The sequence below is a fragment of the Microtus pennsylvanicus genome, chromosome 1 (assembly GCF_037038515.1).
Source record: "Microtus pennsylvanicus isolate mMicPen1 chromosome 1, mMicPen1.hap1, whole genome shotgun sequence".
Taxonomy (NCBI): Eukaryota; Metazoa; Chordata; class Mammalia; order Rodentia; family Cricetidae; genus Microtus; species Microtus pennsylvanicus.
The window spans coordinates 45,531,486-45,553,527 of record NC_134579.1 but is presented as its reverse complement, the minus strand read 5'-3'; the positions used below and the strand labels follow the sequence as shown (position 1 = coordinate 45,553,527).

The 22,042-nt window shown below is 37.3% G+C and overlaps 1 protein-coding gene across 19 annotated transcripts in view; it reads right to left on the bottom strand.

Moving 5' to 3' along the window:
• Positions 1 to 22,042, bottom strand: part of Zbtb20 (zinc finger and BTB domain containing 20) — a 766,528-nt gene that overhangs the window by 269,729 nt on the left and 474,757 nt on the right. Inside the window, exon 1 of one of the 19 annotated variants that reach the window (XM_075962978.1) lies at positions 11,069 to 11,179. The exons of 17 other annotated variants lie outside the window; for them this stretch is intronic. The gene's annotated coding sequence lies outside the window, so the exon portion shown is untranslated. Of the gene's footprint in view, positions 1 to 11,068; positions 11,180 to 22,042 lie in introns of those variants that run through there. One more of the 19 variants, XM_075962842.1, reaches the window with a different exon arrangement.

Genomic DNA, 22,042 nt, shown 5'->3' with positions numbered 1-22,042 from the left:
AATAGTGCTATTGGAACCCAATATTCTGAACAGAATCTAGTTAAGAAGTAGAAGCACACTAGTACTGAGAAGTCACAAAGCAAGAACAGTCACATTTATGTGGCAATGTGAGTAATTTCATGGTAGCTGGGCCATTACCTCCTCCAAACTAGCTTAATTCAACACCAACTACTGATAGGCCATGTGTTCCCCTGTGGACAACTGAGTAAGTTTTGGCAGTGCAGCTCTTTGCTTGGGTTCCTGGCTTGCCTGAAAACTCCTTTGGGGTTGCTGCTGTCTAGCCCCATTGAGGGCCCTGTCTCATTTGTGGACCCCAGGTCTCTGGGACATAGGAACAAAGGTGAGGGAGAAGTGAGTCATTCTATCTAGTTCTCTGAAAGATCTGTAAAATATGCAGAATGAGGTTTTTCTCCATGAAGGGGAGAAGGAAGTGAAGCAGGACCTCCTCCTAGAATTTCTGCTACTCTGTGTAGCTCATTTCCATTTAATATCATAGGTGACCATGAGTAACCAGCAATGCTAAGTTCCCTCATATCAAGTATGATCACCAGTAAGCTATTCTCATCACTTCTACTCTGTACAGTCTGCAGGCAGGGGGCATTTGTTCCTCTGGACACAGAAGACTAAAAAGTGAACGTGTAAGAAATACATAGAATCAAGAAAGCACGACATAACCAAAGAGAACAAATCAACCAATTTGAAAGAATTGGAGATCTGTGAATTGACTAATTCAAAGAATTAGAATTCAAAGCAGTTGTCTTACAGAAGCTAGGTGATTTACAAAAGAGCATATACCAACAGCTAAGACAACTGAACAAAACCAGAAAAAAGAAACAAGATGAAAATGAGAAGTTAATAAAGAGGGAGACAACAACAACAGTACAGAGACAAGCAAGAACGACTAGAGCTGAAGAATATGAAAGTGGTCAGAAATATTCACTAGGGTGCTTTGTTCCAAAGCAGACAAAGATTCGAATAAAGAATCAGTGAACTTGGAAACAGATATTTCAAAGTTATGAAGTTAAGCAAACAGAAAGAAAAAGAAAATAGAAAAAAAAGAACTAGTTTAACTCACAAAATATGAACCATAAACACATTAATGGAAGTATTGAAGCAGGAGAGAGAGAGAGACAGGAGGAGTGATTTAAAGAAACAGAAGGGAAAAGAAATTCAGGGAGGGGAATAAATATTCCTAAAGGCCGTAGAAATCCAACTAAATCATAAGAGGCATGTACAATGCATTATGTAATCAAATTGTTAAAAACAAAGAGAATTTTTAGAAGTAGCAAGAGAAAAACAATTGTCGTGTTTAAGAAAGATGTTCAGAAGTTTGCTCATAGGATTTGGCAGGCTAAAAGAGACTAGAAATAAACTATTAACTGAAAATCTTGTGGCCAGAAAGATTGTCCTGAATTGTAAGGGAGGTAATAAGGTAAAGACAAACTTAGGTTGAGGGGGTTCATCATAACTAGATACACCTAGGAAAAGAATAACATCAAAGAGAGCTGGAGTGAAAGGATGCTAATTTGCAGCATTGAGAACATAGAAAAGGGGAGAACTCACTGACAAAGGTAAGTTGCCAAACACTGGACACCACGAAGACTATAATGAAGGTAAATGAATCACTTTGAAAAGGGAGAGGGGGAGAGAAAGGAACCAATAGAAAAAGAGAACAACAAGACATCAAACCACAGTGGAAAATAAGAAAACAGGAAGTAAGGAAATACAATATACACCGAAATGGGCAAAATGACACAATAAATCTTTACCTAAATTTGAAATAAACATTTATATGCCTCAATCAAAAGACACAAAGCACCTGAAAGGATTAAAAACGAAAGGGCATTAACAACAAAACCAAGATCCACACAAGTATCTGCCTAAGAGAAGCTCACTTTAGCTTGAAGGACACACACAGACTGAAAGGCAGGGCTGGCAGAGTGTATTACTTGGAAATCGTAACCACGTTAGACTGATTAAGTCAAACTGTCATTATCAGCAAAGAAGGTCATTACCTGATAAAAGGATCAATTCATTATGGAAATTAACAATCTGCTTGACCAGAAGCGTCTTTATTGGAATCCTCATGACAAGCACGGAAACTAGCTAAGTGTAAATTTCTACTATTGTAAACTAGAAATCTCCAGCGAATGACTTTTTATTTTTGCAAAGCTCTTTTTAACACTGAAAATTCTGGGAGACTGTAGAGAACAGAAAATAGGGAAAGGGAGCAAGTGGCAGCAACAGTCTTCAGAATGCACTTGACACTTATTTGTGTATTACAAAAACCCAATACCAGAAATACAACTTGGCTTTCAAATATAAAGCTTTAATTACTAACTTGGTACGTTAGCTGCCACTGCTTGTTGCATCTTGCTAAGGCATTCTTGGTGTCTGTACTTTCTAAAAAGTATCCTGTATGTAACAACCAGATTAGAATATGCTTCAATCTTAGTGTTCCAGGGAATCCTCATTTTCAGTTTTCTTTTCTAATATCTCCATGATTTCTTCAGTCATGCCTGAACTTTGCACTAAAATCACAGTCACCCATTTATTATGATATAGAAAGTACTGATCACATTTGAGTTGGTAGGAGAGAAAGGAGCCTCAGTTCTTCTTACCTTTCAAGAATAAAGAATTGGGAAGGCGGTGGCCACTTACCCTGTAGAGCCTGGCTGTTCTTCCTGCTCTCCAGCCTCTGCTCTTCCCTGGCAGAACCCAATCAGTATTCATTTATCAATCTAATTGCTCTAGTTATCTTGTAATGCACCTTATGCCTACCTTCTGCATAAATTATATTTTAGTTTTTACAGCTCACATTAATTTACCTTTTATTTTTTGTCATTACAGTCAGATTAGTGAGTGTTGCCTACCAAATAGCTATTCTCTCCAGTCTTCCTAGCAACAAGATTCTTTCCCTGTTGCTTAGATTGTGTGATTGTGACTCACCTAAATGCCACAGACTCCTTAGCATGCTAATTTGCTTCCAAAATCTCTCACCTGAGGTTTGAAAATCGGAAGGGAGAACCTGTTGTAGCATTTGCTTGGAGTATAGACTACCTAAGTTGGGGCAGAGGCTATTTTCAGGCATTCCAAATATTACCAGTCACAGGGAACTGCCGAGGAGAGAAATAAGTAGCTTCAGGTCATTTTAGGTTAGTGACTTTAAACATAAGGTGTGATTTAATCAGAAGCCAGAATAATCATGGCAGGAGGTAGAGGAAAAGACTCAGAGTTGCCTAAAGTTAGGGAAGACTTTGGTGGCAGTATTTACCGTCAGCCAAAATTGCAGGATTCTGTCAAAGGCTCCACAAACAAAAGACTACATTATGTAATGCATCTTGTATTTCATTGTGAACTATTCCACAAAAAAAGTTTCATTATTTTGCCCCCTAGGCAATTTTACCACTTCTAGGCTACAACTTGCTGTGCAGAAGGGAAACTTCCTACGTCAAAGAAAAGTTAAAATTACCAGAAAAACATCTGCCCACCCCCTTTTTTAAGGGAACAAATAAAATTAAGTTGAACTTTTCAATGATTGTGGGAACACTTAAGTTAGGTGAATGGGAAATAATCTTATTTGAAGGACTGCCCAACAATTCAGCAATGGTTAGCAATAATTGCTCAATTCTCTTTCTGCCATTTCTGACCCTGATAATAGGTGTGATACTTTAGGGCCATTTTACAATAGAACACTTCATAGGCAGACATTTAAGGCAACATATAGATGGATGGATAGATAGCATGTAGCAATAGGGTATTTGTTTTCAAAAGGAAAAATGTTGGTTTCCATGCTACTCTAAGATATGAATAGTTCCACACCCAAAATGAAATTTGATGTTACTTGCCTTGATTTCATATTTCCCTGAAGTTGGTCCCAAGTCACTGCAAAAACTTGCAAGTACCAGATAACTCACAGGATTTTCGGTTTGTGAATAGTTTACTTAGAATGATGCCTTTTAGGCTGGGTGATCATACCCCCCACTTGACTAAGGATAGTTCCAGTTTACCTACGATTGCTCAGATGCAAACTTTAAATAGTGTCCACTTTCACTTTCAAAAGGACTCCAGTTAGGATGGCAAATTATGGGGGCTGCCTGAGCATGAGCTTAAGAAGAGTTATTTACACTACATTGACAATAAATCTGCAGAGAAAATTTAAATTAATATTGGTCGATGTTCATGAAGAGGAAAATAGAAACTAAATCCATTGCTTTATTCGTGGGTCTTTAGCCAGAAGGATCTTTCTATCTACAAGTTTAAGATGAGAAAAAAAAATCGGATCAATTATAGTGTGTGAACTATCTTGGGCTTTGATTTTAGTAAGCATGTTTAATTTACAAAAAGGTATATTTTCCCTTAAAAGTTGCTAATGAAAAAAACACAGCTTTGCAGCGAAACTTTTTGAGTCTTGGATTTGAATCCTAATTCCACTATTTATTTTGTTGGCAAATTCAGATTAGTTCTGTGAACATCATTATTGCTAACTCAATTCTAAAATGGCTGTAAGGACATTAAAAAACCAATAGAGAACACTGTTTAAAGCTCAAAGTTACTAATAGCTCTTCTTACTTTATTTTTATGAACACAGTGCTTCTTTTTCAGATCCAGGATTCTTCTATGAAGAGCAGCATGACTGACCCGAGCATACAAGCACATGGGAGCAGGCTGTCTCTATTGCCTTCCTGAGCTACAGAGGGGCCACACCTGGGGATGGATATTGGCATCCACAGGCTTTAAAGAGGAAACTGGTCAATCTTGTGCAAAGGGGTCAGAGAATAAAAGGCAGGTTCTTAAAGGAAAAGCATTAGTAAAAAAATTAAAACACTCAATACTAGACAATTGTACAGAGGTTTTCTTTTGTACATATTTAAAAATAATTTCTTCAGAACTTTTACTAATTATTGGATTTGGGGGGAAATAAATTATCTTTCATCTGAATACGTTAGCGGAATTTTTTTTAAAGCCCATCCTGTTTTTTATGACTTTTTTTTTCTATTTAAAGTAATTACTGTAACAATTTAAGGCTATGAGGTCTACCTTCAGGCAACAGGTTTTCAGGAACAGACACAATTTTATCAATGAACTGTATCTTTAACAGATAATTCTCTCTTTTAAACATATTCTACTTGCTAGGGTTAGGATGGATGAAGTGGGCAGTAATTGCATGGAGGCAGCAGGTGAAGAATGCCAATGAGACTTGGATTTTGTATGTTTGTTTTGCTTTGTTTTTCGAGACAGGGTTTCTCTTTCTTCATTCTGCAGATCAGGGTGGCCTCAAACTCAGAGATCTCTCTGTCTCAGCCTCTGGGAGTGCTGGGACTAAAGGCACCATACCCATCCTTGGGTATATATTTCTGGACTGAAAAGGAGCAAGAGAAATCTTCCTCCACCCCCTGCAGAAAGAAATCGTCTCTCACACGTTCCATCTATTAGGAGTTCATTTGTGTTTAACAAGCCCCTCTTTAAAATGCAAATTTTCCTTGTGAACCTGTAAACCTCATTCACACCTTATTGCTAATTACTTTGGTGTTCTAGAATATGATCAACACTTAACTGATATTGGCAATCTTGGAATGAACAAACAGTTCAGGGTGGAAAATGGAAAATTTGGGTGGAATAGAGCCAGTGGGTAGTGTAATCACTCATTTTTCGGAAATGAGAATATACAGATATTTTAAATTTTGTCTAGGAGAGGAACAGTAGCTAGGGTACCACAGAATGAAAATTATCCTAATTGCCAACATCTTTCTGAGACAGAGCAAGTCTAGAAGCCTACGAAAGTTAAGTTCTTAAATATTTAACCATAATAACTGAATTGAGCTTACTCTTTTTCTGAATCTATTTCTAATTAATTTTTAGTACTACCCCTCAGTGACCCTGCCTTCTAAGATTCACCCAATTCAATCTCCCAGGTTTCACCATCAACTCAACAAATCCCAGAAAGAAAAGTAAATGCTGTCTAATTGTTTTATATTGTTTCATAGTTATTCCTGCCAGTGGTCACAAGATGGAATTCTAGAATATACTGGAAAGTCTTTGAGAAAACTCCAATGATGGTATTTTTCAACATCATGGAACTTTGTGACTAATTCAATCATAAAATAAATGCAGCTTCAAAGGACTGGTTGAGGTGATCCAGCCTCACAGAACACTTCAGTCAGGACTTGACTATAATCCTAAATTTTCTTTGGTCCCCATAAGATTATCAGTGACCCTAATTAGCAGGAAGTAGCCTAGAAAATTATACCCATATTCTCCAAAAATGGATTATGGATGTTTGTCTTTGTTTAGCATGTTGGTTACAAGTTGTTATGGATAATGGTCAGGAAAAAAGTCAAACCAAGGAGATTAAATTTAGAGTTCTTGTTTTGAAAATAAATAAAAGGAATAATGCTGTGAAATAATGTTCTTATACACCAAAGATTTGTTACTTTTATTAGTTTAATAAAACACTTATTGGCCAGTAGCTAGGAAGGAAGTATAGGTGGTTTGACCAGACTAAGAGAATTCTGGGAAGAAGAAGGCAGAGAGTTAGTTACCAGCCAGATGCAGAGGAAGCAAGATAGGAATGCCTCACTGATAAAAGATACTAAGTCCTGGGGTTAAATATAGATAAGAATTATGGGTTAATTTAAGTTGTAAGAGCTAGTTAATAATAAGCCTGAGCTAATAGGCCAACCTGTTTATAATTAATATAAGCCTCTGTCTTTTTTGTTGGGACTGAACGGCTGTGGGACCCAGCAGGACAGAAACTTCTGTCTACAAATGAATTACCACTTCTATTTTATTATTTAGCTCTCACCTTCTAGGGGAAGCCAGAACCTCCCATAAGGATACCAAAGCAGCCCTCCTGACTTTTCAACCAAGTGAGTGCGAAATCTTATAAGACTCCTCCAACTCAAGATACCATGGCTTGACATTTTTCAGCCCTTGGAGATATTATGACTATAACACCATGACAGACCCTAAACTACTTCACCAAGCCATTCTTGACCTCCCAATGATATGAGACTGCTGAGAGCCTTTGGTAGCCCACAAGTAACTCAGTTTCCATCTGGAGTCCATTCTGACTTAAAAGTCATTTGAGTTCAAGCTTGCCTGATCTGCCTGCTCCAATATCCTTGAGGGCTGTGAGAATGTTCTGATTAAGCCCATGGGAAAGAGCATTTGCCCATAAGAAAGAACACATTATCTACTAAGACACAGGCTGGTGAGTGCCAGTCAAGGGCACATCTAGGTAGTAAAAGAAACTGCTTGCTGCTAGCAGGACTCAAATGATAGATAGCGAGCCTGCCTGTGCTTTCTCCCAAGGACAGTGCAGGGAAGTATTTAACTGACTGCACTGCTCTTTGTTCTGCCTTCTGCCTTTAATCCGTATAAAAGCAAGTTCTGAAATAAACTCTGGGATGTTTGGTATTGGTCAACAGACCTCCTGGATCTATCCTGTGTTTTTATCTCGGTTTCTCAGTTTCTTTTATCTGCCATTTCCTTGATCCTCTCGCCTTCCTCCAGGTACCCTAGCTGACTTATTGGAGCAGGTTCTGACAACAGACAATACTTGCTTATTCTCTTAAGCCATAAGCATTTGGGGTAATCTATATAGCAGTAGATAATGTATAAAGTTTGTCTAGTAGGGTGGTACCAGTGGTATTAGCATGTTGGATATTTGAATTTCACTAATCCTATTTTGATACCTGTCATATACTCATCATTAGCCCATGTTCAGTCTATTTTCATTCATTCATATAGCCAGTTTAAAGTATTTTAATTTTTTTTAGTTGTGGGGTGTGTGTGTGTGGGGAGGTGGGTATGCATGTGTACATGTGTATTGTTGACTGCAGAGGTAAGAAGAGGAAGTTTGATTCCATGAAGCAGGATTTAAAGCCAGTTATGAGTAGTCTGATATGGGTTTTGGGAACAAAACTCAGGTCTTCTGAAAGTGGTAAGTAGTAAGTGCTCTTAACCAAAGAGGGGCTGTTTCTCTAGAAACTGATAATGTTATTTTCTAATGATGTATCAGACACTAAGAAATTAGAAACAAAAGCTAGAAGCTTTACAATAATGTCAACTAACCAGAAGAAGCATATATATTTTGATGATTCATCTATTTTGTTACTTGCAAAACAGTTCATTCTTTTTTTAAAATTTTGATGTTATTTCTTCGAAAATTAACTGAGTTTACTGAATATCAAATATCATCTATTCTTCTTTATGCAAAACATATAGTTTCACTCTGTAGTCCTGGCTGGGATAGAACTTGCTATGTATGCCAGGTTGTCCTGGAGCTCATAAAAATTAGCCTTCCTCTGCTTCTACTGGAACTAAAGGTGTGTGCTACCACACATGGAAGATTTTATATATGCATATATAAATTACAAACATATTAATTGTTCTCTCACACAGTTAACAAAGAGTTACCATCTATGATTGCTTAATGTTTATCAAAAAGTACATGATCATACTCTAAAAACTTGCTAGTTTAGTTAATGACAGAGTCAAATGAGTTTGCAACCTTACCTCACACCTCTCTCTTAATCACTCCAGGACTACTTGCTTTATGTTGATGACACAACCTGGAGATTGGCCTCATTTGCTGATATGAGAGATGATCACAGTTGCAGCCAGTTGTTTTCTGATATCTTTCTGGCTGGCATCAGTTTACAATGGATAGTGTTGTTAATGGTCAGTTATTTAGTTTGGCTATTTTCCTCAGGTGCCTTGAGAAGAAAAATCGAATCATTCTTAAACTAAATATACTTTTAATATATGTAGACTTCCATTATTGAGAAACCAAATAAACTGAGGATTTACTTACCATAGCTTTACTAGGCAATTGCACCTTTCTTTGATTTGACACAATTACAAAGAATGTTATACTAAGACTATTTATAGCACTGGGGACAAAGGCTCAGTTGGTGAAGTTCATGCTGTGTAAACACAAGGATCTCGATTCAGTCCTTAGAACCCCCTTTATCAAAAAGGTGCAGGAGGGGATACATAGCTGCCATCCTAGTGCTAGGGAGACAGGACCAGAAGGCATGTTGGGACTCCCTGGACAGACAGACAGACTAGTGCTGTGGAACGTCTTTCTATATGCTGTGAATATATGTGTTGCTCTCACCAGTTGATAAGTAAGTCTGCTTTGGCTTATGGCAAGGCAGGATAGAACCAGGCAGGAAATCCAAGCAGAGATACAAGAGAAGAAGGACAAACTCTCGGAGATGTCATTCAGCTGCCCGAGGAACAACATGCCTGCAGCTCGATGAAAGCCACAAACGACGTGGCAATACATAGATAAATAGAAATAGGCTAATTTAAAAGTAACAGTTAGTAATAGGTCTGAGCCATTGGGTAGACTTTTATAATTAATATAAGACTCTGAATGTTTATTTGGAACCTGACAGGCAAGAGAGAAATCTCTATTTACAGACTAGTTTACATGTGAGCTCCAGGACAGTGAGAGACTCATTTTCAAGAAATAAAAAAAAGAGAGAGAGAGAGAAATGAGTGCTACCTGTCATCTGAGGAATGACATCAGAAGTTGACCTCTGTCCTCTAAATGTACATGCACACACACATATAAGCAACCCTCCACATGTACCTATATACATGAACAATACACAGACACACAAAATCCATACAGATAAAGTAATTTCATTTTTAATTCTTCACTGAAAAAAAATGTGACTTTTGAGGGATACAGGGAGAAAAGAGATTGATTAAAAAGAATAAATTATGCCTTAAGATCCAAATAATGAAAAAAAAAGTTTTAACAGAATAAAAAGACTTAGCAGAATTATTGAGATGGACAGGAAATTCTGATGGGGAGATACCTTTTTATCAATGGTTGGGGCCATTCATTTAAAATACAGAGCATAGATAATTTAGAGACCATTTCCCCCTGATTTCTCAGTTTTATAAAACATCTACACTAGAAAGATAAACTATCTGGAAAGCAGAGAATAAGAAAGAAGGTCGAGTCTCTCTGTCAACCCCCTCCCTAATGCGTTCTCAAAGCAGGATCATGAGGGTACATGGAGTTTGTGAAGGCCTCATGTAGCCTCATTTGATGAGGATGAAAGGCACGTCCTTTGCCTTTGTCACAGAATTTATATATTTGGTGAACAGACCATTTCTTCCATTGAAAACTCGTCTTCCATTAGGAACACGTGTTCCAGTCAAGGCCTAGTGCAACTGGCAAAGGCAATTGGGGACAGCCCAGGTTAAAGGTTTGTTTTCGAGGGTGAATTTATAGAATGTGGTAGAAGCAAGATATATTGTAAAATAAGACAAAAACAAAAACAAAACAATTTTTTCATCCACTCTATTGTATGACAGAGAGCTAGCTGACTTTTTTTTTTTACTGTAAACGTAAAGAAAACAAAAGTTTCATTCATCCCACTGTAATGCTGCCAATCTAATTTGCTATTAAATTTCCATTCAAAAGGTCTATTTTGTTTAGTTACAAGGGGTTTGATCCTCTTAAACTTTCCCAGGCAGTTTGTATGGAAAGGCAGTTGCTAAGGGTATTCCTAAGGGAACTTGCAAAACATTGGAAGGTAAATAACTTCAGTACAATATGCAGATTAGGTAGATGAAAAGGTTTATGAAATGCCTTCAGAAAGAAAAGCCTCAGATTTCTGTATTAGAGTTACTAACGAATGGCTGATTATAGGGCTAGGGAGATGGACCAGCCAGCAACATGCTGTAGCACAAGTATGAGGATCTGAGATCAGATCCTAACCACTCACATAAAAATTAATGGCGCACGCTTGGAATCTCAGAACTGCGTAGGTAGATACACGAGGATCTCTGGGACTTGAACACCAGTCAGTCTAGTAAAATTGGTGAACTCCAGGTTTAGTGATAGACTCTATCTCAAAAAATTGAGTGGACAGTGATTGAAAATGACTACTGAAGTAGAATGTTGATCTCCATATGCACACACACATATGTACATGTACCCATGCTCAAATGTGTATAAATATGACTACATATACATATAATACACACCATACACACAGGTCTCTCACTTAAAATATATGTAATAAAGAAGTAAAACTACCTGAAATAAGCTGATTATAAGGAACTTAGACGAGGTAGTTTCGTGCTCCACTCCTTGAAAACAAGCACAGGGTTATCTGAAAAGGGAGTTGCAAAGGTATGTTTGTCAATTCTATTTCCCATTCTCCCCTTCCTGCTTCCCTCTGCCTCTGTAGCGCATCCTCAAATACAGAACCGAGGAACAGAAGGCCCCAAGACCAGCTTGGGGAGCTCAGGAATCCACAGAGAGGCAGAGGTTCTGGAAAGACTGCCCACTAATTTACTTAGGTTGTGTGAAAGGAGTTATGAGATGCTAGAATCACAGGCATCTAGGCTCAGAATCTATCTCCACTGGTTATCATTGTGGCACTGAACAAGTGACCCTCAGTTTGGTCATCTCTGACTCAGAAATTACCTGTGGAATTCGTGTAAGATGTGTGGTGTCACTACTCCCTGAGTAGTCCATATTCCTCTATTATCTGCGTTTGGTTTGTAATTATGACATTTATGTGAGAGAAAGGAAAGATATTGAATCCTGAGGTATCAAGCATTTGAATATTTGGTAATGGACTAGGTAGCATCTTGCTGAAATCTCTATTTGCTAATCGATAAAATTTTGAACATCTTTTCTACTTATATTTTGAAATGGCTGTCTATTAGAAAGGAAACAAAGTTGTACTTTTGACTAAGTAAATTTACATTAAATATTTTTTGTGCTGTTTTGATTAAACTATCAAAATCTTAATTTGTTTTGACATTTCTTTCATTATTATGTTATCATTGGCTGAAAATTTACCAAGAAATGTATTAGCAATTAATAATTATTTATTTCATTAATAAGTCTACTTTTCACTCTCTTACTGTTACTTCGATACCATTAACACATATAATCATCCCATGTGAAATATGAACCACTTATTTGCTGTGTAAGACATTGTAATAAACATTTTGTGCTTTAATGATTTATATTTTCAAAGGCTCAATGAGCCAAGTTAGAGAAGCTCTCTGTGTCCAGTTTTTTTAACACTTTTTTAAAATATTTATTTATTATGTATTACAATATTCTTTCTGTGTGTATGCCTGAAGTCCAGAAGAGGGCACCAGACTTCATCACAGACGGTTGTGAGCCACCATGTGGTTGCTGGGAATTGAACTCAGGACCTTTGGAAGAGCAGGCAATGCTCTTAACCGCTGAGCCATCTCTCCAGCCCTGTGTCCAGTTTTTTAAAGCATTGCTAGAGCAGAGCTATAATACCTTCTGTCCATAAGAGCACACTGGTAAGAACTGTATTTCTCACTTATGCTGCATGAAATACTACTGTTCCAGTTTACAAACTAGAAAGGCTGCTCTCCAAAGGGCAGCACTGGAGAAGTTGTAAACAGTCATCTAGAATAACAGCCTAATGGAAGAATCAAATTTGATCAAAAATAAAGAGAAAATTTAGATTAACAACACCCATGAGTCTACTTAGAATTTGGGCAAATGCATTTTAAAGCTCAAAATGCAACAATACGGACTCGCTGAACATAGTGGACAATGAGGACTACTGAGAACTCAAGAACAATGGCAATGGGTTTTTGATCCTACTGCACGTACTGGCTTTGTGGGAGCCTAGGCTGTTTGGATGCTCACCTTACTAGACCTGGATGGAGGTGGGTGGTCCTTGGACTTCCCAGAGGGCAGGGAACCCTGATTGCTCTTTGGGCTGACGAGGGAGGGTGACTTGACTGGGGGAGGGGGAGGGAAATGGGAGGCGGTGGCAGGGAAGAGACAGAAATCTTTAATAAATAAATAAATAAATAAATAAATAAATGAATAAATAAATAAAATCCAACAATAGAAGATCACTGACATGGTCAAGAAGGGGGCTTGGTAATTCCCAACACAATGAACTAAAGCCACGAAGATACAGAAAGCACTGTCCCGTAAAATGAAAGTAAATACTGTGATTTATGCAGGCCTATACTTTTGACTAATAAGCAGTTCATAAATTAGATATGTAAAGATAAAGATACACATTATCCTATACTGACCAGAAGTCATAAAACTTAGTAAGTGAAAAGTGTATTTGGAGCCCAATGGAAAAGAGTTCTTAAAATATGCACTGACCTCCAGCCATAGTTTTCAATGCTATGTATGTTTATCTCCAAACTCTATATTGCCTTAGATTAAGAAATATTAGTGTCTATATAAAATCTTGACATTGGCTCCCACAAAAGCATATTTTCATGGAGACCAAAGAAATGTGAACATCAGTATTCTGAGGGCCATCACGTAGTACATCCTTTTTCTGGCACAACTAGAGTCATTATTGCTATTGTCCTAGCATTAGCTCTTCTGTGTATTTCCCACTGGTTCTTTATGTAGGCCATGGAAAAAAATCATCAGTTGTTAAGTTGTTATTTTCATGGTCATTTTAATCATAAACACTTTCAGTTTTCTGAATATCTTAAAGCTATCTATGCACAAATATATTTCTCATTGCTAACAGTATTATGCAACTAGAATCAAGTTTTATGAAAACATGAGAGAAATGAATAATTATTAACGTTAAAAGTTGAGTATGTACCATGATGACAGGATGGAAGGCACAGTCAGGCCTTCAGAACTTTGGATGCATCGCTTTAAAACACCCTTCATCAGTTTGATAAAGCTGAGGTCAAATTTCTAAAAATACAACTTGTTAAAAGCAGGAATAAATGAATGAAGGATGAGTCAGCTCATTTGAAGGAAGGGCTATAAAAAATACTTCAAAAGCATACCACATGACTTAGTAAATATTCAGTGTATCAAAATGTAGTTGCCATCTGGCGTTGATAGACGGGGCTAAAATATGTGCTTAAAAAAGCGAGAAAGGAAATAACTCAGCCAGGTTAATGTGCTTGTGTCTGCATTTCATAATTCAGGTATTAAGTGCTTTAATAAATATTCACTATGAGTACAAGAGAGACTCCCATTATAGTCAGTCTTGGGTAATGTTGGAAGTGCATATCAAGAAGTAAAAGACTGGGTCAGATAAGACCCAATCATACTGAATAAGCTAAACACAAGCTGTTTTAGGTAAAGCAGAATTTTCAGTCTTAAAAATCATGCTGTAAGAACACCAGCTTCACAGTTAGGTGAAGAAAAGAGGGAAACTTACATTTGGTAAAGAACTGAAATCTTGCCTGCTATCAGCTTTGAATATTCAATTATTCTTTTTTTGGCTCTGACTAACTAAAAATATAGAGAAACCAGGAAATAAATAAAAACATTGTTTGGATAGTAGAAAGTAAAAATAATTTTTAAACTTCAGACATTTTTTTGATGCTTTTAAATTACAGTTTGCTATTAGTCTTATAAGTTGCAATCAAAAGAAGGTAAATTTGGATTAACTCCCCACTCCACTGCCTAGGAATTGGAGCATAGTTAGAGGGACAGCATCGTTGACAGGAGAGGACACTAAGAAGTATTGGAGAGAATGTGCCTTAAGTAGAAACACTGCAAGCCTGTATCTAGACTTGGTACTGCTTATCTCTCATCAACGCTGAATGTCTCATGGATTTCTGAATCCTAACAATTTACGTCCTAGCACATCTCTTGCAGTCAGAATCACGGGCAGAAAAAAATGTTTAAGACAGATTTGAAGGTTAATTAACACAGAGTCTAGGGACATGGTTTGGTTGAAGCCCTTTAGATGAGAACTGATCAGAGTCAAATATTAATTTGTCAAAAATCAAGGTAAAAACTCTATGCAGAAGAATTAACATTTTATTGATACAAAAATTATCTGTGCTTATGGAATGTCATGTGATGTTTTGATATATGTCAATTGAGGATAAACATTTATTTTCTCAAAAATGTATCAATTCTTCATGCTGAAAATATTCAAAATTATTTCCTCTAGTTTTAAAAAAGTTTACAGTAATTATCTTTGCCTAAAGAAAACACTGTTAATGGGGGCTGGAGAGATAGCTCAGTGGTTAAGAGCATTGGCTGTTCCTCTAAAGAACCTGGGTTCAATTCCCAGCACCCACATGGTAGCTCACAACTGTCCGCAGCTTCAGTTCTAAAGGATTTGGCATCCTTACACAGAAATACACGTAGGCAAAACACCAATACATAAAAATCAGTAAATTAAAAAAAACACTGTTTATCAGAATCTTCTAATACACTTTTCCTAACTGTAAATGAGGAATTTATTGAATAAACTGGCCTCATTCTTCCCCCCATCAACTCCGACCACTGTCAGGTATCTACTACTCTACTCTCAGTTTCTAGAACAGCATCTTCAGATGCCACATGAACGGAGTCACGAAGTCCTTGTTTGTCTCTGAACAGTTGATTTCATTTAGTGTATTATCTGCTCTCAAGTTCCTTCTATGCTGCCACAATCGACAGGATTCCATTCTTTTATAGCTGAATATTATTTCATTGTGCAAATATTCCAAGGTTTTTAACCCATTAATTCATCAGCTGGTTGACAGTATGTTGTTTGTATTTCTGGGCTGTTGTGAAGCATGCTTCAATAATCACAGGGTGAGTTTGTCTGGTCAGCACATAGGTTTTGCTTTCGTTGGCTATATATCCAGTAATGGATCATCAATCAGCAGGAGCTATCAATCTGATGTAATCTTATTTGTTATTTTTGCTTTTGTATTCTGAAACTAATATTTAAAAACATGTAATAAGAATTTTGATAAATGATTACCATATAACCACTATCCTAAGAGAGAGATGTAAAAGTTTCTTGAGCCAGATGCCAGTCAATTCCTATAGTCCACAAAAAAAATCAACACTCTAAATGTTGTCACCATAAATTATTTTGCTTTTGTAAACTTGTAAATGATAGTTTTTCTTCTCATGTTCTGTTTTGTTTTTGTAGACGATTCTGATCCCCATCAATGTTGTGTATATTCTATTCTATTTGGGCTTATTTGCTTATTGGCATCCTATTTTGTATATCCATTGCACCTTTCCAGTTGTTTTAGTTAGGTTTCTATGCTGTAATAAAACAGCATGACCATAAGGAACAAGGGGAGAAAAGGGTGGATTTTACTAACACTTACACATAATAATTCATCATGGAAGGAAGTGAGGACAGGAATCTGAATGCAAGTACAAAAGCAGAGATCATGGAGGAGTGCTGCTTACTGGTTTGCTCCTCCGGGCTTGTGCAGTCGTTTTCTTACAGCTTCCAGGACCATATGCCCAAGGATGGCACTGCCCCCAGTAAGCTGGACCCTCCCACATCAATCACTAATCATGACAATATCCCCACAGACTTGTCTACAGGCCAATCTTAATTGAGAGTTTCTCTTCCCAAATGACTCTAGCTTGTGCCAAGATATAGGCACGTGCACACAGACACACAGACACACAGACACACAGACACACACACAAAATCAGCCACAACACCAGCTCTAGAAAGTTTTGAATAAAGTCACTATGAACACATTGCTAAGTCTCTTTGAGGGCATATTTTTCTGAACATCTTGGTAAATAAATAGCTATAGGATGGTGACATTATGAGACACATCCAGATTTCGCTCAATCAGACACCGACTCGCCGATTCAAAGTTGTTCTTCCTATTGCGCAATTTCTCTAGCAAATATGAGAGAGGTTTTCTAATTCTCTGCCACTGTAAACAGAGAATTCTCTGTAATTTGCAGTGAGTATGCCTCATGTGTTCTGGACACAAATGCTCTGCTGACAAATACACTGGAGTATTTTTTCCAGTTTTCTCTGTGCCCATCTATTGTTGTAACATTCACTATCTTTTTATTCAGAGGAAATTTGAATTTGGATACAGTTCAATTATCAGTTATTCTTTTTATGTATAAGGCTTTCTGTTGCCTCCAAATATTTGTCACTTCAAGGACATACTTTTATTTTTCTACATGTTATTTTAGAAACATAATGTTTTGTATAGGTATTTAACACAGGCATATCAAATTAATTTTAGTATATAATGAGAGATAGCGGTCAAAGTTTTTCTCTACATCTAAGTAGTTGTTTTAGTACTATTTGTTGAAAATAATTTCCTTTCCAGCTAAATTACTTTGTCTCCTTCCCCCCACCAAATCAATTGGCTACTTATGCTTGAGGCTGCTCTTTGAGGTCTATAGTCTGCTGTCACAACCCACTTTGTCATGGAAGAGACCGGTGATAGACATCGTGTTACCCAATTACTATATTTATAGATGATTTTGAAATAATGTGGTATGAGTCCTTTCCATTTATTCTTTTCTGTGTCCTTTTTTGCACATTGTTGTTTTTATATTTGATACTATATAAAATGTAAAATATAGTTCACAATTTTCTCTAAACTTTAGAAGATGAAAGATTTGCTTTGTATGTGTGTATGTGCTTGTGTGCAGGTGCCTATAGAGTCCAGGACTGGGTGTCAGATCCCCTGTTGATGGACTTACAGGTATCTGTGGGCTACAAACCAAATTTGAGTTTTTGAGAAGGGCAGAAAATGCTCTTAACTGCTTAGCCATGTTTCCAGGCCCAATTATGAGATTTTAATTGTAATTGTTTTGGATCTCTAAATCAATATGGTGGAAAAGGCTATCTTAAAACCATGTATCTTCAGAAATCATGAATATTTCTTTTGAGTCCTTTTAGTAGTTTTTTTTTTAATTGAGAAAAGGAAAAAAAAAGTTTCTGCCTCCTCCCAGCCTCCCATTTTCCTCCCCCTCCTCCCACTCTTCTCCCCCTCCCCCCACTCCTCTCCCCCTGCCTCTCCAGTCCAAAGAGCAGTCAGGGTTCCCTGCCCTGTGGAAAGTCCAAGGTCCTCCCCGCTCCGTCCATATCTAGGAAGGTGAACATCCAAACTGGCTAGGCTCCCACAAAGTCAGAACATGTAGTAGGATCAAAACCCCGTGCCATTGTTCTTGGCTTCTCATCAGCCCTCATTGTTTGCCATGTTCAGAGAGTCCGGTTTTATCCCATGCTTTTTCAGTCACAGTCCAGCTGGCCTTGGTGATCTATTGGGATAGATCAGCTCCACTGTCTCAGTGGGTGGGTGCACCCCTCGTGGTCCTGACTTCTTTGCTCATGTTCTCCCTCCTTCTGCTCCTCATTGGGACCTTGGGAGCTCAGTCCAGTGCTCCAGTGTGGGTCTCTGTCTCTATCTCCATCCATCACCAGATGAAGGTTCTATGGTGATATGCAAGATATTCGTCAGTATTGCTCTAGGATAGGGTCATTTCAGGTTCCCTATCCTCAGCTGCCCCAGTTTTGAATGTAGGTTCAACACAGTACTGGGTTAAAGATATTACGACTATTTTATAGTCTTAAATTGTTGTTTTTTTTTCTTTTTGACAGGTTTTCTCTGTATAGTCCTGGCTGTCCTTGCACTCATTCTGTAGACCAGGCTGGCCTTGAACTCACAGAGATCAATCTGCCTCTGCCTCCTGAGTGGTGGAACACATCCTAAAGTTGTGTGCAACCACTGCCCAGATATATTATAGCAAATTTATTTAAACCTTTCAATTATATTATCTTCTACTAATATATGAAAATAGAATTTTTGTATACCGAGTGTGTGATATGAATGTGTTTATTAGCACCAGTGGTTATATATCCACGAAGATTTTTCTGAATTAAGTAATCATAGTTTTATGTGAACAAAGACAGTTATACATCTTCATTTTCTGTTTTCATAGCTTTGATTTTATTTTTGCCTTGTTGCTTCTGATATTTTTATTTGGTGGACTCATGTTTCCGTTAATTTTATCCCCTACTTCTTACACAGGGTTTTAAAGTAATATATTTTTCTTTCTTAACATGGAAGCTTATGACACTGGTGATTTTGCTTGCTTGCAGTTTAGAGTTAGGGCCGCAGTACTATTTCTCCAGAGCCACACACATCATCTTTCAAAATTATTGCAGAGCGTCCATTGACAACAGGTATTTATTATAGACAGTCACTTTGTTGCAAACACAATTCCTGTTTATTAATTTTTAGGCATTTTAAGTTGAAATTTCATTTATGATAAATAATCAGTTGGTGTTTAATTATTTCCCTTATTGGCAACATTCTCCCTTTTGGGTACTTTGTGGCTTTTCTCTTTTTGATTTTTAGAAACTGAACCCTATACCTATATATGATTTTTTTCACACAGTTTTTGACATTTTCAGTTATTATTGCTTCAATTATCATTCATGTACCATACATTCTTATGCTAACTGCAATAGGCAGTTATATATATATATCTAACAAGTTATTTTTATATCAGATATTGTACCGTAAAATGTTCTTCCATTTTTCCCCTTTCTTCTGAAGAGATTATATAAGAGTTATTGATATTGCTTCTTAAGTCACTTGATGCATTTTCAGCCCCTTTTCCTCTCAGGGCATTTATTTATTTAATTGGTTCTGTGCCTCATGTCCAAGACCTAGGTCTTTACCCTAATTTTTATTAGACTATGTTCAAGTTTAGTGACAATTTTTATGTTATCTCAAATCTCTATATATCTTTAAAGATTAAAAAATTAGATATTATGATTTAAGTTTTTGGTTCTTTCCATTTCTCTGTCTATTTTCTCATTTTTCCCTTTTTAATTTCTTTGTCTTGAATATGTTTCTAACTTTTGCTTTAAGGTACTCATCTACTAAGTCCATCTTCTGGATCATCAACATATCTCTTTCTACTGGCTTCTTTACGGAACACAATTGTATGTGGTTTACCTGCCTAGGTGACCAGAGATACTTGAGCTGTATCTGAACACTATACCTGGCTGTGTCACACAGGTTCTCGCTAGAACAGACTTTCATCACAGTAGATAATGACATCACTGGCTGATGACTTTAACACTGTGGCAGCTTGGTGTTACAGTTTTTTGAACCCTTATGTGTTTCAGTTGTTTTTAGTAGAAATTCTGCATTTCTAAATTGTAGCCCTGCTAAGTGTAAGCCTGAGAAATTTACCAAACATTTCTAACTTTAAAATTCAATCTCTTAACCTGGTCTCCTCTAGGATTCTAGTCATGACTTTACACTAGGTCTTTATAACATTTAAATATTCATTTGAAAAACTGAATAGAATTTAAGTGTTTATAGTTCTCCTTCCCCAATAGAATGTCATTTTCTTATGAAAAAAAGAATTTTTCACATTAAAAATGAGTCATAGTAGATAGGAACATTTATGTGTCCTACTTTTGATTCTTTTTTTTCTTTCGAGACACGGCTTCTCTGTAGTTTTGGAGCCTGTCCTGGAACTAGCTCTTGTAGATCAGGCTGGCCTCGAATTCACAGAGATCCGCTGCCTCTGCCTCCCAAATGCCTGGATTAAAGGCGTGCGCCACCACCACCCGGCTATGTGCTACTTTTGAATACAGACTGTGACTATGTACAAATGAAACTAGACAGAATTATAAGAAAACTATCTTCGGGACTTATTTGCTTGGTAGATCAGTGGCATGTGGTACAAGGTGGTGACAGTACAAAAATGAGTATCTTCAGCCTCATTGATTTTTTTAGGCCTTATTCTAAACATCTAAACAAGTGTTTATTAAGAAACAATTAAAAACTATCAGAATCTCATCTCAAATACAAGGTAACACAGTTAGATGCCAGGCTCCAGAGTCGACTTCCAAGCATTTGCAATAAGTATGTACTCTGAGATGAAACCCATCCAAGGCACATGGCACCCATTGTGATGGGATAAATCCCCAGGTAACAGCCTCCCCCATCTCTCATATTAGCAACTTGCTGTTGAATCTTCTCATACAATTCTTGGTCATTTTTATTAAGAGGTAGCAAAATGGAGACTGAAGACTGAAGCAATGAGTGACCAAAAATATTTCTAGAATCAGTGAACCTGAAACACCCTGTTCAATTCTGGCCATCTCTCTTGCCCTTTAGAACTCTGTTTCAGATTAATCTCTTCCAGATTTGGCCTGTAAAGTACCTACCATTCTACCAGACCAATCACCCCGAAAATCAGTGTAACAGATCAATTGTTAATTATTTGCCTTTATTTCTCAACAATATTGTAGGTGATAGATGGTAACCAAATGAACAGTGACATTCAGTCTTCAAGTACATTACATTTTAGTTAGGCAGAAACTTATCTAACTCAGATGACAGTCATCCAGCTCATCTATGCATATACATGCTGCTCTATGTAGAAGGTTCTTTAGTATAATCTACAAAAGCTAGCCATTTTAAGAACCTGACTCTGTCCTGTTGGTTCTTAACCACCCTTTAGCTATGAGAAGTTCTGAGAGTCCACTGGAGCCTGTGACCCCTGGCAGTGATCAGTACTCTCTGATCCCTCTGGTGGACCTTAGTTCTTACAGCTTCATCCAATCTTAAACCAGCTTGTAATCAACTTAACTTTTAAAGTCTTTGTACACATTAGGTAACATTTGTCCTCTGAACTCCCAGGGGATTGTGGTAGCTGCCCAACAAGGAAGCCCTACCCTTCATTATTCAGCAACAGCTTGAAGAGTATTCTAATTCCAACCTTCCGCCCTCTGACAGACCAGCTGCATCAAAGGCTGAGTTCCCTGTTTGTTTGTGTTTTTCCTGAAACAGAATCACCATTTCAGACTGAATCATCCACTAGGAAAGGATGGACTCTGGGTCCAAAATTTAAAAACATGTGAACCACAGGAACTCTGAATTGGATTATGACTTTAAGGTTCACGTCTGGACATTACAGTCCTTTTTCCTCTAGCCTCTGGATCCCGGCATGCTGTTCAGGGGAAGTTGCTGGCTTCTGAACTGAAGGTTTGGAAATGAAGGCATTCTCTTTTATGGAGAATAGTCCTTCAGCGACTTAAACAAGCAGCTTTGTGATCAAAATAATTCATAAAGGAAAAGATTTATGAAGAGACTTCAAGAGCACACAATGCATTTTTTAAACTTTGTTTTTTAAATAAATCTGTCAGTACACAAGCCAAGGCAACACATCTGAATGCAATATCAGTGGACACACCCTGAACTCCTCTTCTGTGCTTGCCCAAGACTGACGGAAAAGGGAAATACTTCTCTTTGTCTT